Below are 19,032 nucleotides of genomic sequence, written 5' to 3'. Positions count from 1 at the left end.
TATCGAGAAACTGGAGAAAGTGCAGAGAAGGGCAACCAAACTGATAAGAGGCATGGAGGAGCTCACCTATGAGACAAGATTAGAGGATCTGAATGTATTCTCTCTTTGAGAAGAGGAGATTAAGGGGGAATATGATCAACCTGTATAAATATATAAGTGGCCTGTATATTGAACTTGGTGTTAAGTTATTCACTTTAAGGCCAGGGTTGGCAACCCGTTGATCGTGGGCTACCTGTCGACTGCAGGTAGGTGACAAGTAGACTGGGAAAGGGTCTGTGTCGCCGACCCTGCTACTGCTAGTGCCGGTCCCTCTCTTTCCGCCCCCAGCCTCCTCCGCTGTGCCTTCAGTTCTTCTCTCTCCCACCCCTTGTAACTGGCCAAGTTAACCCGCAGGTGATTGGTTGCTAGGTCCTAAGCAACCAATCACCAGCTTGTTAATATTAAAAGTCATTGCGCCAGCTCCTACTCCTGCCCCCTGTACAGAACTGTGCTGCTTCTTGGTCTTCTGTGTGCACAGGTAGGATGCTATGAGAGGGAATGGGGGGAAGAGGACATTAGTGTGCGTGTGTGTGTGCGTGGGGGAGGGGGGTGATGTAAAGGGGGCAGTGGACACTGCCATGGATCCAATGATCCCTGCATTCTGAGCATAACGCACTCCTGATCCCTGAATTTTGAGCATAACACACTCCTGATCCCTGATCTCTGCATTCTGAGCATAATGCATTCCTAATTCCTGAATTCTGAGAGTAACACACTCCTGATCCCTGCACTCTGAGCGTAACGCATTCCTGATCCCTGCATTCTGAGAGTAACAGACTCCTGATCCCTGATCCCTGCATTCTGAGTGTAATGCACTCCTGATCCCTGCATTCTGAGCGTAATGCACTCCTGATCCCTGCATTTTGAGCATGACACACACCTGATCCCTGACCACTGCATTCTGAGCGTAATGCACTCCTGATCCCTAATCCCTGCATTCTGAGCGCAGCACACTCCTTATCCCTGCATTCTGAGAGTAATGCACTCCTGATCTCTGCATTCTGAGCATAACGCACTCCTATTTTGAGCATATAGCACACCTGATCACTGCATTCTGAGCGTAATGCACCCCTAATCCCTGCATTCTGAGCGTAACACAGTCCTGATCCCTGCCTTCTGAGTGTGACACATTTCTGATCCCTGCATTCTGAGTGTACCACACTCCTGATCCCTGTATTCTGAGTGTAACATGCTCCTGATCCCTGCATTCCAAGAGTAATGCACTCCTGATCCCTGTATTCTAAGCGCAACACACTTCTGATACCTGCATTCTGAGCACAACACACTCCTTAACAATGCATTCTGAGCGTAACGCACTCCTAAACAATGCATTCTGAGCATAACTAATCCTGAACCCTGCTTTCTGAGCGTAACGCCCTCCTAAACACTGCACTCTCTTGTAATACTTTTTTTGTGTTTGTGTGTGCTCTATTTTGGCGTTAACAATGTATCATCACCCGCAGTAGATCACAAAGGCAGTGCGTTTTAAACACTGTACAGAAAACACACATGGAACATGCCTTTCACGTTCCGGTGTGAACCAGCCCTAACAACAAGACACTGTGCCCGGTGTTTTTTTACTTCATCATTGTTGTTCAAGTAGATTTCATCTCTCTAAGGATGCCTACCTCTGCTTAAAGGTCATCACAGAGGACAAGGGGGCACTCTTTACCTCTGGAGGAAAAGAGATTTAATCTCCAAATATGAAAAGTTTTTTTCACAGTAAGAGCAGTGAAAATTTGGAGTAGACTCCCTCAAGAGCTGGTTCTGTCCAGCTCAGTAGATTGCTTTACAAAGGCCTGGATACTTTCCTAATATAACTGGATACTGACAGTTATAGATATAGTTGAACCAGGAAATATTCGATTGCCTTTTGGGGGATCAGGAAGGTATTTTTTCCCCTGCTGGAGCAAATTGGATCATGCTTTAATGGGGTTTCCTTGCCTTCCACTTGATCAACTGTGGGTATAAGATTGTGTACATAGGATTGTAAAAAAAAATATTTTTCCCTTTTATTGGTTGAACTAGATTGACTAACTATTTAACTATGTATATGCAAGTCCAATAAAAGTCCCTGAGTATAAATAAAGCTTTCAAATCCTCTAGTGCCTTAAAGAGCAACTCAACTTTTGTTAGGAAAAAAACATTCACTCTGGGTGATCTATGTACATTGCAAGAATTTTGTTGCAACTTTGATGCAGAGTTCTACCTATTGTTATTTTGAAGAAATAGCTGTGCAAAGTGAATCTGTATGGGAGTGATTTTATAATCATCAATCAGCTGCTGCACTTGCAGGGCTCCAATGAGGAATCTGCATTCCTTTAGACATGATTTCTCTTAGGAGTATCTAAAAAAAAAAACAATTTTGTTGCAAGGGATGTCAAAAATTATACTTGTATCTTAGTGCAGACTTCTAGGAAAATCAGTAAGCCAATTACACAAGCAGAAAATTTAATTTTCAGGGGGTGCTCTGTACAGGTAGCCATATTGCATTGCATTTTACAGAAAATGACAGTGCTGCAGATGGAAAAGGAAAGGTAATTTTTAATAGTATCCAATTATGACTTGAGTAGCAATTGTATACGCTTTTAAACACACAAGTGAACCAGCGCACATACAAGCAACCTGGCATGCTCTTGCACACAGCTCTGGAGCTGGTAATATGCCATCTACATGAGTACAGTACTTCTGCTGCAGTTGCATGGCAGGTACAGGAGAATTAGGGCTTTGTGTTAATGCCATGTACCACATAACAATCGCCCTGATAATATATTACAATATTTGTGCAATTTTGTAATGAATCCTGAGTAATAAGTGTACCTGGCACCTGCCTCCTCCTACTGAGTGCCAGAATAGCGAAGCGTATGCTGTTTCCAATTCAGTAGGAGCTACTAATTAGTAGCTCCTACTGAATTGAAATTAGTAGCTCCTACTGAATTGAAACTAGTAGCTCCTACTGAATTGGAAACAGCAATATGCAGTACAGTACGAATAACGGAAGGCAAGTTTTAGCGCAATAAAAAAGCCTGCTTACAGACCTTGAATGCTGGGGTGAGAATTTCAAAGCATGGACATCGAGGCACGTGTGTAAGACTGCGCTGTTGTTTTATAAGCATTTTAATAAATAAATAAATAAATAAAAATGGACGATGTACTGTAGACTTCAAACAGGCAATTACTTTAGTACTATGGGAATAGTTTACAAAAAAAAAAGAGAATCTTCAATAAACTCAATAAATGTAGCTGTTTTCACTTTGAATACCCAATCATGTGCAGATGAAGTAAATAAACAGTAATTTTCTTCTTGTGTGAGTGGAAAATTTTAAGTGAATATTCACTTAATATAATAGACATAGAACAAGATTCACTTAAAGAGGTAGTAAACCCCCGCCAATTTTTTCTATTTTTGAATTGATATAGTACACCAGCTCAGCGCAATGCATTCTACATAGAACACTTTTAAAAACGAGTCCTGTAAATACCTTTTTCGTGGAGTTTTTATTCGCAGCATTTCCGGGTATTAAAAGCGCCATTGCGACTGCTGTTTAGGGACTCCTTTTCATACGTCATTTCCGCCCTTACTGTTTCACTGTTGTAAATCTCGCGCATGCACTGTATCCCCGTAACCAAGCCTCGATCTCAATCTCCGTTACCGCGGAAACGACATTAGTTGCTGTGTCTGCGGCTGCAGTGTACTCCCCTTTGTGACGTCTTATACAGTCACACGTGGGGAGTATCAGGAAGAGCTATAACAACGCGAGACTTCTCCTCTGTGTCGGACAGAGGGGAAGCTCTCTCACATTCAGTGCCGGAAGCAACAAAAATGAAAAACCGGCCAACTTTAGATGGGCCGGTTTTGACGAGCATAAGTGCGCAAGCGCGGTGACGTCATCAAAAATAAAAATGTGATTTTACAGCCAATTACAGGGGTGAGTACATTTTCACAGACAGCGGTGGGCTGCCTGTGTTATGGGCCAATTTTTTAAATAATGTTGTCTCCGAGGGTATACAACCACTTTAATATAGAGTGAAGATGCTTAAAGTGGTTGTAAACCCTCGGGGACAAGTTACACCTACAGGTAAGGCCTGTGCATAATCTCCGAGACTGTGTAGGTTGCAATTTTCCGAGCGACGACTTCAACGGCGTTTCAAGCCGGGGTCATGCTGTGAAAGGCGGCTCCCACGCGCATGAGTGGGAGTGACGTCACGCGACTCCGGCCAGTCAGAGAGCCGGAGTTCGCCGCCCCCGGAAGAAGAGGGGTGAAGATGGATGCTCGCTGCCAGCGTGGAAGACGGTGACATCGAAGGCTTCTACTGCAGGTAGGTGTCACATAATGGGCTACTATGCGATGCATAGTAGCCCATTATGCTTTACCTTTGCAGGGAAAGATAGAGGAAGTAAACCCCATCAGGGTTTACTTCCTCTTTAACTCTTCTAGTAAATCAGCCTCTATGTGTCTTTAGTAATAGATCAGTGGCAGGAAGCTCTTTCACTATCCCCTCAGTACTGAACTGCCCACATGGCAGTTTTTTCACCAGCATCTCAGAACTCGGGTTTCAAGCCTGATTCAAGACGTTTACATATATGAAAGGAATTTGTTAAGCTTAGGACTAAGTGTATAATTAAAATCTAATAATGAGTAACTCAATTTACATCCCTGTGCATTGGCATTGAATCGTTGCAGTGTATATTTGTATATTTTTCTGCAAGTTTATCTAGAACAGTGATGGCGAACCTTGGCACCCCAGATGTTTTGGAACATGTCCCATGATGCTCAACTACACTGCGCCAACGGTACGGCGGGAGCACGCGCGTGCACGTTAATCCGGCTTGGCGCCAAATTCCCTTTAAAAGCTTGTTTGTGTCCTCAGCACATTGCTGTCTGATCTGCAGTTCCTGAGTGTTTATCCGTATCTGAAAACCTGATTGTTGTTTGAACCTTCTGACCCGGCTTGCTGACCATCCGTACCTCTCCAACCTCTGACCTCGGCTTTCATTGACCTTGCTTCTCTGATTGATCCTCCGCTGCCAGACCCTCCTGGCTGCACCACGACTAAGCCTCAGCCTTCCATACCTGATTACCTGATTATCTGTTGTGACCCGGCTTGCCTGACTCTGCTATCTCCTGCTATCCATTAACCAGCTTACCTTACCAGCTTGTTGCAGTTGTACCTGCACCTTCCGTTAGGGCCGCTGATCCACTTATTCCGCTTCAGTGGTTTCCAGTCTACCGCTTCAGAAGGAACCAGCACCCCATCATCATCTACCCGCTACACCGGCACTCCTACCCCACCGCGCTCCCGAGCCTGCTGTTCCCACTCCAGCGGCTCGCGAGCCAGAGCCGTAAGAGAGGCCTTCTCCTGCGACCAGGCTCTGGCAACCAGGTACGTGGTACATAACAGTCACTTTTTGCAGAATAATAATTTACATCTAGGTTTTTCAGATTATAAGAAACACTTATACAGAAATCGTTCAAAAGTACCGTAGAGACTATTTTAAAGCACTGGTCATTGTAAATTGTTACTTACAGAAAACCTTACAGAAATTTAAATAGTACCCTTAAAAGACAATACAAGTATCTAAGGACCATTTTCTTACAAATTACTGGCAAGGATATCAGGTCACCAGAATTTTATTTGGTAGACCGTATGTTGTATTTTGGAAAGAATTGTCATCTGCAATGCTTGCCTGGTTTAAAGGTTAAACAGATGTGATGACATAATGCAGTTATGTGGAAGTGCTTGTTTAATTTGAAAATACCATAACATCTTTTTCATAGCTGGCTTGGAAAACGCATTGGAAGAGCTTTTATTCAAGACATTATTCCAAAAAGCTAATTCAGCTGTGACCATTCTTCCCAAAAAGTAAAGTGTAAAAGCCATGTAGACAGACACGATATATAAAAATAATGACTTTTTAAACCATGTTATTTTAGATTCTGATAAATAAAATAAAATCTTTAATCCAACCTTCTCAAAGAAGGGTTCATGTCTATAATTGAATCAAGTTACCCATATATATATATATATATATAGATAGATAGCTAGATAGATAGCTAGATAGATAGATAGATATATATATGTATATATATATATATATATATATATATATATATATATCTATATATCTATATATATCTATCTATATATATATATAGATATATATCTATATCTATATATATATCTATATATATATAGATATATATCTATATACTTTCCTATATACCAGGGATATGCAATTAGCGGACCTCCAGCTGTTGCAGAACTACAAGTCCCATGAGGCATACCAAGACTCTGACAGTCACAACCATGACACCCAGAGGCAGGGGCATGATGGGAGTTTTTCAATAGCTGGAGGTCCGCTAATTGCATATACCTGCTATATACAGTGCCTTGAAAAAGTATTCATACCCCTTGACATTTTCTACATTTTGTCATGTTACAACCAAAAACATAAATGTATTGTATTGGGATTTTATAAGAGGACTCCAGTGGCCACCTGTGAAGCTCTGGAGAACTCCATGCCCAAGAGGGTTAAGGCAGTGCTGGAAAATAACGGTAGCCACACAAAATATTAACACTTTGAGTCCAATTTGGACATTTTCACTTAGGGGTGTACTCACTTTTGTTGCCAGCGGTTTAGACATTAATAGCTGTGTGTTGAGTTATTTTGAGGGGACAGCAAATTTACACTGTTATACAAGCTGTACACTCATTACTTTACATTGTAGCAAAGTGTCATTTCTTCAGTGTTGTCTCATGAAATTATATAATAAAATATTCACAAAAATGTGAGGGATGTACTCACTTTTGTGAGATACTGTATACTGTATGTGTGAAAATTTGATATTTTAATACATTTTACTGTGAGACAAACTGAATGTAGGTGTGAAAGGTGTGTTTGGAATGTAAACGTCAGTGTGCATTAGAACACATCTCTCTCCAGCACTACAAGACATTTAGAGGAGGGAGTTGATAAGCACTGTTGTTTGGAATGTGCTGACTTTCAATGAGGTAGATGAGTGGGAGCAATGTAGGACACTAAACCAACAAGAAAACTGCAATGACCCTTCAATATTAAACAGAAATGGAGCATGTAAGGAGTCACTATTTTAAATAAGCAGCAGCAAGCAGTTAGAAATGAAGTGAAGAGAAGATAGGCTAATTGTCGGGCACAGTTTGAATTGGCCTGTGGCCAGTAGCATGTCAAATATCAGTGAAAATACAGCACAGCTGTTTCAGTATTGGGGTTTCCTTTTACAAGCCCTGTAACAGGCTTTTGAGAGAGTCAGGACATTTACTGCTTCAGCAACTCTAAAACATAAACTTAACAGTTACGACTCGTGTTACATATAAAGACAGTAATCCATGAAAGAGGATCCTTCTTGTAGCCATCTTTTACTTTCTTAAATCCCCCTCACCCATCAGACTGTTGTTAGGAATTATATTTTACTGTACAGAACTATCAGAAATGCATGCCTATGTTCTACATTTTCAATCAATCTTTCTTCTTATTGTATTTGCTATAAATGGAATTACATTTTTTTTTCAATAACGGTATAAAAAGTCAAGAAAGCTAGCTTAAAATGTTAAAGCTGAGTTCCACCCAAAAATGGAACTTTCGCTTTTTGAAATCCTCCCCCGCTCCTGTGTCACATTTGTTACCTTTCAGGGGGAGGAGGGAGCAGATACCTGTGTAATCCAGGTATTTGCTTTCATTTCCAGGCAGAGATCACCGCGGTGACCTACGCCACGTCTGGCGTCTACTCTGTCCACCTGCTGTCTTCTGGGAGACACACAGGTCCCAGAAGACAGCTGGGAGCAGTGGGATCGTGCAGCGTGACTTGCGCATGCACAGTAGGGAACCAGGAAGTGAAGCCGTAAGGCTTCACTTCCTGATTCCCTTACCGAAGATGGCGGCAGCAGCACCCGAGAGCCGAGGGACAGATCGGCTTCGGGTGCCGACATCGCGGGTGCCCAGGACAGGTAAGTGTCCATATATTAATATATATGTAAGCTCTATGAGCAGGGCCCTCCTGCACCTTCTGTATTGAACTGTACTGTAATTGTGATGTCCCCCCTATACATTGTAAAGCGCTGCGTAAACTGTTGGCACTATATAAATCGTGTATAATAATAATAATAATATTAAAAGTCAACAGCTGCAGTATTTGTAGCTGCTGACTTTTAATATATATTTTTATCGGCGGAACTCTGCTTTAAGTGCTACATAACTTTTTAGCTAGTGTTATGTAATGGTATAAGCCTAATGACCCTACAGACAGCAAGGTGCAACCTGGAGTTTACTGAATGAATGCAGGGTAACTTTACAATGGTATACTGGCAAAAAAGAGCATGCAATCAGTATTGTGCAAAGAACAACAATCAATAAAACAATTACATAACAGTGGGGTGTTATAATAGGGAATAATGGATGTTCACTTGTAAAATAAACAGTGCAAAACAGTCAAGTACAAATACAGTTACTTGTGGTTCCCTCACTCTGGGAGGCTGTCTGTGACTGATTTCTCAGGCAGGCTCCACAACATTCCAAGAAAAAAAAGGTAAACTTCAGAACTACAGTAATCTACCACTTTGTCTGGACTGTGAATTTTTTTTATTCTGTGAAAGAAAATGTACACTTGAAAATGAAAACAATCGCTCACTTTGTGTCAGGTACAACAATATTTGAGGAACAAACTGTAGAAGATAGCGGGAAGAGGGAAAGTGAATGATTTGTCGACTTCAGCCCAGATTCACAAAGCACTTACGCCGACGTATAACAAAGTTACGCCGTCGTAAGTGCAAATGTGCGCCGTCGTATCTGTGTGCCAGACCCACAAACAGACATGCGCCTAAAACCAGGCTACACCCCGCGGACGTAGCTTGCTCACACCGGCGTAGGGTGGGCGCACATTTAGGCTGGGCGCATGGTGCCGCTCCCATTGATTAGCCATTCAAATATGCTAATGAGGGAAATACGGTGATTCACGAACGTGCGTGTGCCCGGCGCATGCTACGCGAGATGCGTGTAAGTTTTACGTCCGGCGTAAAGTTATTCCCCATAAAGGAGGTGCAACCCGGCAACAGACATGCACAGGTCTGCACCAGGGAACACAAAGCGGCGTATTGTGCATTGGATGTGTGTCTGGCTGGGCGTACGTTATGTTCACGGCGTACGCAGTGATCCGGCGTAGCTTAGGCAGTTTTGCCGGCATGGTTGTGAGCAGGCACATAGGGGTGCGTCCACGTCATGGCACATGCGCAGTTCGTGATACATACCTGTCTGGCGCTCGGCCCATCATTTGCATGGGGTCACGCCTCATTTGCATGGGTTCACGCCCACTTCCACCTACGCCGAAATGCGCCTTCGAAACCCACGCCACGCTGGCGCAGAGTTGGGAGCACTGGCTTGCTGACTGCAATGCTTGCCTCTCTGCGCTGCGTTGGTGTAGCGTACAGTGTTTGCTCTACGGCGGCGTAATGTGCGCCCTGCTCTCTGTGAATCTGGGCCTTCCCTTGTAGTTTCCACACTCTGCAGTTAATTTGCATAGTAAAACACTTGCTTGTACTTGAGGTTGATTTACTAAAGGGAAATTGACTGTTCACTATGTAAAGCAAGTTGCAATTTGCAAGAGAATTTTCCCCAGCACTTAGTGAATGAGGTAAACTTCTCACCTCCATCATACAATCATGTGCCAGCAAGGAGGATGAGGGTGGTTTAGTAAGCCAGTCCACCACCTTCTCTGCATGCTGTGGCCTGATAGCATGGCCAACTTCAATAAAAAGAGACAAACGTGCCCTGCCTAAAAAAATGGACCAGGTCTACCGCTGCCTGTCGATACAGACGCTGCTGGCCGCTCATAGTGGCATGGAAAAGTCTGCCTCTCCTTGTTGGCCTCCCAGACATGATAGGGAGGGGGGCTTATTACACAGATTTATTAGATAATAGGAAATGTGTGATTGGATGCACTTTATTTAATGAAATGTGGTGTTTGGTGCACTATATACTGTGTACAATTAAAGGGTCGCTAAAGGAAAAAAATGTTTTTGCTGAAATGACTGTTTATTGGGTATAGAGACATAAAAGTTAACTGATTCCTTTTAAAAATGATTAAAAATTTAATTTAATCTATCATATAATGTGCCTCTAGTTTCACTTTCGGTTTTAAAGGTACATACATGAAGTTCCGGGTGAGAGGTGAGTCGGGAAGACTCACAGAACAAAAACAAACAAATCCAGGGCAGTGTTTTGTTTTTAAAATGAATCTGATTGGTTCTGAGGAGTTTTAGACACACAGTAATGACAGCTTAGACCACTGTGAAAATCTCCCAGTACCATGGTTATAAGGAAACAGGCAACCAGGAAGTGTGGAGATCACAGCAGAATTACAGCTACTTCAAAGCAAAAACGAACAATGAGGACATGAAACCAGGACTGCAGTAAGGTAAAGGAAGCTATTTAGCTAAAAAAAAAATTCCTTTAGTGACCCTTTAAGGACTGCCACTTACACAAATTAAAAAACTAAAAAAAATATATAGTGATAAAAAAAAAGGAAACGTAGTTTATGGTGCCCTATAAACTGTGTACAATTGAAGAATGCCAAGACACAAATTTTAAAACCAAAAAAATCTATAAAATAATAATAACAAAGGGGAACACCAGCAATGCAGTAAGACAAACTGTGGCTGACAATTTAAAAAAAGCGGGCAGGGGGACAACAACAATAAAAATAAAATAAAAAATAAAGGACTCCACAACAAAAAAAAAGAAGGAAATGTGGTGCAATTGGGGATTTACACAAATTGAAAAACAAAAATAAATAATAATATTAATAAAAAAGGGAGAACACCAGCGTTGCAGTAAGACAAACTGTGGCTGACAATTTAAAGAAAAGGGGGCAGCGACAAAAAATAAATAAAGTAGTGCTCGGTGCATTATAAACTGAGTCCAATTGTGGACTGCCACTGACACAAATTGAAAAGCTAGAAACAAAAATCTTAATAGAAAAGGGGGGAAACCAGCATCCCAGTAAGACAAACTGCAGCTGACAAATAAAAAAAAAGGAGACATGAAAAAAAAGGATGCAGTGACAAAAATAAAATAAAATGTTTATACAGTACTGTATACAGCACTAAATGTAATGATGTTAAACACTGCACTACACTCACACTACAGTGACATTACACTATACTCACACTACACTGACACTACACTAACACTGACACTAACTAGCTTGCTGAGCCCTGCTCTATCTCCCACTTCACACTGCAAAAGGTTCCGTGGGAAGGAACCTTTTATAGTGAGGGGTGGGACTATGAGCACTGAGACATAATCATGATCCAATCAGGGCTCTGTACCCTTATTTGGATGAAGCAATGCACCTGACCAATGGTGCTTGCCCCGAACAGCTCACCCAACACTACTTTGTGAATACTCTGAGAGCAGCTTTGGAATCTTCCACTGAGGATGTAGAACCTTCCTCCTGTGACATCTTTTATTAATTTGTCAAGTGACAAAGACATCACATGGTATACGTGTGAGGCACCTTTTACAGACAGCTTCAGCTGTGAATGTGATTGTGGATTAGGGCCATTCTGGAAATTAATTTCATTGCATGTTCTAGGGCAGTGGTCATCAACCCTGTCCTCAGGGCCCGCTAACAGGCCAGGTTTGCTGATAACTGAAGTCCATCACAGGTGATATAAGTTGCTGCTCAGTGATTGCAGTATTCTAGTCTGCATCTCCCCAAGGTAATACATAAAACCTGGCCTGTTAGTGGGCCCTGAGGAGAGGGTTGATGACCACTGCTCTAGGGCATCCAACAAAAACAAACAAAACAAAAAGCAGAGAAGTTCTGGACTACAGGATCGTGTTGGTTGTTTATTGCCCTCGACCAGTTAGCTACAGTTTGACAGAGAGAAATCACAGCTGGATGCAGATCTCGGCCCGTGACTGTAAAGAGAGGCTTTAGATACTAATTTCAAACTACCGATTTACAGAATATTTGAATGAAGGCACATTTGTGATTGATACAGTGAGATGTTTGTTTAAAGCGGGACTTCACCCCAGTGGTGTATTTAGGTTTTGTTCTGCCCTAGGCCTGACTAAACTCGTGCACCCCCTAATTTAAATATGACCCACCCCTTCCTGTCAAGGTCACACCCCTTGTTAATACCCGCCCTAAAAAATTTCGAGGGGGGACACTAGTTCTGAGGGCCTGAGGGGGGGGCAATGGATTCCCTTAATTTGCATAATTTCCTCTCACTTCCTGATTGGCTATGGGGCAGGAAGTGAAGGGAAATCTCTGCAATGGGACAGGGATGGTAAAAAAAAGTATTGCCTATAGTTCTACTTTAAGCACAAATTTCTGATAATTTTATGGTGAGGACTAAGAAGATACCAATGGTGCAGCAGGAAACATATAGCACAGTGAGTAAGGTTTGTGGTCCAGGATGATAGGACAATGAAAATTAGAAGTGGTGCCCCCTCACAGTTGGCTGCCCACATACAGGAAGCAGTGTGGCCGCTTTATTGGGACGCTAGACTAATTTGCCTCTCAGCCCAATCTGCCCCAAAAGACTGGCACTACACTAATAGTGTAGCGCAAGTCGGCGGAAACTCTTTCTGTGCTGCCCCCCTGCAAAGTGCTGCCCTAGGCATGGGCCTTGTTGGCCTAGGCCAGGATACACCGTTGCTTCACCCTCTTGCAGCACTCCCCATCCCGCCCAGCCCCCCCTCCGCAGCACAGATATCTGGGTTTTTGTTTGTTTACTTTACATTATTTCTTGCTAAAGCCTTAGGCCCCTTTCGCACAGGCGGACCGTTCAGGTCAACCTGTCAGTTTTTTAGGCAGACGTGTTGTACATCACCGTACAATGGATGCTCCATGCAGGTCTATAGAGCGACAGATGTCAGCTTTGACATGTCCGCTCAGATCAGCTAAATTCAGACGGATGGAAACCCTATTTTTCATCAATCTGGCGGACAGGCGGTCCGTTTTTATCCGAACCCCCATAGGGGAGAACGGAGCTCTGACAGGTCTGTCCCTGCACAGTGTGCAGATACAGACCTGTCATCTGCCTGCTCAGCGGGGATCAACGGGGCAAAGTGGAGTCCATACACAGACACGTCCATGTGAAAGAGCCCTAAGCTCTGATGCCGCGTACACACGATAGTTTTTCAGCATGAAAAAAACAAAGTTTTTAAAAAATGTCATTTAAAACGATCGTGTGTGGGCTTCACATAATTTTCCGGGTTCATCGTGTGTGGGCTAAAACAACGTGAAAAATCTGCGCATGCACAGAAGCAAGTTATGAGATGGGAGCACTCGTTCTGGTAAAACTACCGTTCGTAATGGAATAAGCACATTCATCACGCTGTAACAGACAGAAAAGCGCAAATTGTCTTTTTCTAACACAAAATCAGCTAAAGCAGCCCCAAGGGTGGCGTCATCCGCATGGAACTTCCCCTTTATAGTGCAGTCGTACGTGTTGTACGTTACTACGCTTTGCTAGAGCATTTTTTAAAAACGACTGTGTGTGGGCAACGTCGTTTTAATGATGAAGTTGGAAAAAACTTAGTTTTTTCGACATGCTGAAAAACGTTGTTTTTTTACATGACGAAAATCGATCGTGTGTACGCGGCATGAGTGGTTGAATTAGTCAAGTTCTAAAAAGTTACACTGTAAAGTGAATACATTCCAAACATAGCCCTTGTTTTTATAGTTACGGTCAAAGATACAGGATGACCCCCTGTCTTACCTGTCCATAATGCTGGACCCCCAGGCTTTGCCTGTCACAATGGGCATACTCCTGAAGGGGTCTTCAGAATATGAATGGACCATGGCCCTGGACCTGTATAGCACCCTGTGTACACGTGTTGTGCAAAGTGACAAGGAGAGTCCGGGGTACAGCTCTAAAGGTTTTACTGACACCTGTAGGGATTCATTTCAAATTCATTCATCAATTCATTTCATTTCATCACATTCGTTGTTAGAGTGATTTGTTTTTGAAATTTTTTTTGTATATTCAAATTCGCTTTGTATATTTGGATACATTTCATATATTTGTTGTTCCAAATTGAATCGTATTTTAGAAGCGATTTTGGAAGATTGGCCATATTTTTTTAACATAAAAAAGTCATTATGGCTGGGTAGCTGGAGGGAAGGTGTAAAGGCATCACATCCCTCACATAACTACAGTATTAAAAAGCAAAACAAAAAGCAATGGAATTTTACAGGTGCCAGAAGGAGTTACATGGGTATTTGGATGAGTGGTCTGAAGTAAGAGATGTGGTGTAACATATATCTTATATGTGTAAAAGAGTGTGGGCACATATGGGTCGGAGCAATAGTAGTAACTCCAGTCACTTTATTAAGGTGCTGGGGGCATGGAGCCTCCCAGGGTCTTACTCACTTTAGTTAGATAATGCACTTTGTGTGATCGGGTAGAGGGAGGGAAAGAGAGAAGAGAATGGAATTTAAATATATATTTTTTAATTATATATATATATATATATATATATATATATATATATATATATATATATATATATATATATATATATATATTTTTTTTTTTTTTTTTAAGGAGTTTGGGGGTGTGGGGTCTCTTAGAGGTCCCATCTAAATGTATAATTGGAGTTTTTTTTATTTTGGTAATGATAGCTATTAGTTATTTTAAATAGGTGCTTGGTGGCAGTGTGGTCCTTAGGGGCCTTTTACATTTATTTTAGATTTTTACACTATTAAGTGCACAATACATTTTAGAAAATATATATATATTTTTTTCCTTTTCCCTTCTACTTTCCCTTTTTCTCTCACACACACTATAAGGCATAAACAATTACTACAGATTTTATATAAGGTTTATTTTAAAGCTTGGAGTTAATGTTTAAGGTTTATATTTGATTTAGTTTTTTTTTTTTTTTTTGATAATTTCATGTTGGGTTTTGTGACTCAAAAGTTAAGATTCACCAAATCATTCACTGGGTGTACTGTCACTTGTTATTGAATATTATAAAAAATCTCTCCTTCTTTACTGAAATAGTAAATGACTGACTGTCGAACTGAGGCATACTAGGAACCTGAACAGTCAGGGAGGTTGGGTTCCTTAACCGGGCATGTGTCGGAGTAGACTCAACATTTTATAATATATTGTATGTTAAGAAGGGAAGTGGTTTTCCCTCTTTTTTTTCTCTCTCTTCCTTTCCTCTTTTATATTGTAAGCTCTAAGGAGCAGGGTCCTCTGATTCCTACTGTATTAAAGTGTATTGCATTTGTACTGTCTACCATCAAGTTGTAAAGCACCGCGTAAACTGTTGGCGCTATATAAATCCTGTATAATAATAATAATAATAATAATATATGAACATATGTTTTTGTCTTTATTTGATTGCTATGCTGAGTCTCAGTAAAATAAAAATGTAATAATTAAAAAGAAAAAACTGCTAAGGACTAAAGTGGGGAGTAAATAGGCGATTCTGAGTTCCAGTGCCACCCCAGGGTTTATGTGTGTAAGAAGCTATGATCCAGTCTGGTTGGACAATGGTTGGAGGGTCTCCCCATCCCCGCAAATGTTGTCTTCAGGTCTCCAACACCAAGATAAATGCTGCAATGTAATATTCTCAGAAACCCTTGCAACTGGACTTCAATTTCATATTTTTTCTGCAGCATTCATCACCACTGTGTCTATATTACCCAATAAAGAACAATCTACAAGTTACCCCTTCACTGAGAAAAACTACACCCCCCCCTTCACTCCTTTCTCTTTCCCTCCCCTTTTTTTCCCTATCCCTGCCTTCTCTTTCATTTCCCCCCTCTCTTGCTTTATTCCTCTTTCTTCCCCTTTCTGCTTTTTAATCTCTATCTTTCACTTTTTTCCATCGATCCCCCTGCATATAACTAGGTTGCTGGTGTTATTGAAATTCTCCTTTAAGGATAGTTTTTCAGTGCAGAAAAGCTAATGCAGTGAATGCAGAATGCATGTAATGAATGATGAAAAGCAAATGTAATGGAAGAATTGTTTAAAAATTATCCTTTGCCCTGAGGTTTATGTGTGTTTGTGAGACGTTTGGCACAGTAAAGCCCTGTACACACGATCGGATTTTTTCGGCGGATATCCGATGAAGCTGACTTTCATCAGTCTTGCCTACACACCATCGGTCAAAAATCCGACCGTGCCAAAACGATTTCCTATCCATAGGAAAAATGTAAAACGTGTTCTATTTCTTAACACCGATGGAAAAAAGACAGATGGGGCCCACACATTTTGTCCGATGAAAACAGTCCATCGGTCTGTTTTCATCGGACAAACCGATCGTGTGTACACGGCTTAAGAGAACTGTGGCATATGTGTGACTTTAAAGTTAAAAAGTCAAACAACTTCCAATAGATATGGAGCTCAAGGTAACCTTTGATGAAGATAGTCAAACAGCTGTTGGAGAAGATTGTGAGAAAACTAACTTACAAGTTTTATTTGCTAAAACGTGCTTAGCTTAGTTTAAAGAAAAAACATTGAGGAAAGTGAGTTAGAATGTAAAATCAATGCATTCAAATTTGCTTATGTGTATTACAGTATTTTATTTAACCAGTTCCCGACGGCTGTACGACTTTGTACGGCCGCCGGGTGGCTCTGAATCTCTGGGAGGCCGTGTTTTTACGGCTGCCCCTTTCCTCGTTCCCCGCGCGCGCTCCCGAGCGCGCATCGGGGAACTCCTGTACTGGCCGTGCCCCTTGGACACAGCCAATTACAGATCGCGGTAAATAGCCAATCACAGCGGCTATTTACAGCGCGATTCTGTGGCCAATGAGAGATGATCTCAAATGTAAACATATGAGATCATCTCTCATTGCCGGCTCTCCCTCCTCACACACACAGCGCGTGTGAGGAGAGAGAGAGTCTGTGAGTAAAAAAAAAACGTGCCCAATCAGTGCCCAGTGATACCAGTGTCCATCTGTGCCACCAGTGTCCACCTGTGCCACCAGTGCCCAGTGCCCACCTGTGCCAAGTGCCCACCTGTGCCAAGTGCCCACCTCTGCCAAGTGCCCACCTCTGCCAAGTGCCCACCTGTGCCAAGTGCCCACCTGCCACCTCAGTACCCAATCAGTGCCCAGTGATACCTGTGCCACCAGTGTCCACCTGTGCCACCAGTGCCCACCTGTGCCAAGTGCCCACCTGTGCCAAGTGCCCACCTCTGCCAAGTGCCCACCTGCCACCTCAGTACTTTTCAGTGCCCACCTGTGCCACCTCATCAGTGCCTACCTGTGCCACCTCATCAGTGCCTACCTGTGCCACCTCATCAGTGCCTACCTGTGCCACCTCATCAGTGCCTACCTGTGCCACCTCAGTGCACATCTGTGCCGCCTCATCGGTGCACATCAGTACCCATCTCAGTGCCCACCTGTTTCGCCACATTAGTGCCATCTGAGCCGCCTCATCAGTGCCATCTGTGCCGCCTCATCAGTGCACATCTGTGCAATCAATCATCGCACATCTGTGCCGTCTCATCAGTGCACATCTGTGCAATCAATCAGTGCACATCTGTGCCGCCTCATCAGTGCACATCTATTCCACCCCATCTCTGCCACCTCAGTACCCATCTCTGCCACCTCAGTACCCATCTCTGCCACCTCAGTACCCATCTCTGCCCATCTGTGTCGCCTCAGTGCACATCTGTGCCACACATCTGTGTGAAGTCGCCAGCAACAATGTCTAAGCGTCTCTATTCCACCGAGCAGGCATTTGCAATTATTGCCGCAAGTGACGAGAGCAACGGGGAGCTCTCGTCTTCCGATTCACAGCTGGATTCGGATTTGGATGTAGACTACGAGCCAGTCTACAGCAGTGGAACCGATACAGGCTCAGAGGGGGAAGATAATCAGCCCGCCAAAAGAAGGCGCTCTGGTGAGGCAGTGCCATCCACCAGCACCGTCATGCCATCCACCAGCCCCGTCATGCCATCCACCAGCCCCGTCATGCCATCCACCAGCCCCGTCATGCCATCCACCAGCCCCGTCGTGCCATCCACCAGCACCGAAGTGCCATCCACCAGCACTGCAGTACCTCGGCAGCAAAGGTCAAGGACCCATGCAAGCCTTCCCTATGCCCTTCAGTACCCCTTGTGGCTTCCTCCAAATTCCGGAGAAGCCAGAATTCCCCCTTTTACTGCCCAGCCAGGAGTCCAGGTGGACACGGACAATTTTTCACCAATACATTTTTTCAATTTATTTTTTACTGAGGAACTGCTTTCTAGCATTGTGGCCCAGTGCAACCTTTATGCCCAACAGTTTATTTCCAACAACCCCACATCGTCTTATGCCCGTCCCTACAATTGGAGAGATCTAACAGTGGAGGAGTTCAGAATTTTTTTAGGCCTCACCTTTTGTATGGGACTCAACCCAAAAAACGAAAAACATTCATTTTGGTCCAAACGCCCCATTTATCATATGCCCGTCTTTTCTGCATCAATGCCCCGAAACCGATATTTCACGATCATGAGGTTCCTCCACTTCAATGATAACACCCAGTGCCTTCCCCGAAATGACCCAAATTTTGATAGGCTTTTCAAAATTCGCCCCTTATTAGATTATTTTTCAGAATTATTCCCCCAAATATATACCCCGGAACAACACATTTGTGTCGACGAGTCCCTAGTAAAATTTTGTGGCCGACTTAAGATCAAAGAGTTCATTCCAAGCAAAAGAGCCCGCTATGGGGTGAAGATGTACAAGTTATGTGAACGAGCCACAGGGTACTTGTATTCCTTTTTGGTGTACGAAGGGAAGGACACCCAGCTGAATCCCCCCGATTGCCCAGACTACTTGGGATCAAGTGCAAAAGTTGTCTGGCAACTTATCACCCCCCTCCTGGATAAAGGATACCACCTGTACGTGGACAACTTCTACACGTCTCTTCCTCTGTTCCACAACCTGCACCGAAAGAAGACGCCAGCATGTGGCACCGCCAGAAAGAACCGGAAAGGCTTTCCTC

The sequence above is a fragment of the Rana temporaria genome, chromosome 4 (genome assembly GCF_905171775.1).
Source record: "Rana temporaria chromosome 4, aRanTem1.1, whole genome shotgun sequence".
In the NCBI taxonomy this organism is placed as follows: Eukaryota; Metazoa; Chordata; class Amphibia; order Anura; family Ranidae; genus Rana; species Rana temporaria.
Note: the sequence above shows the minus strand (reverse complement) of the source record.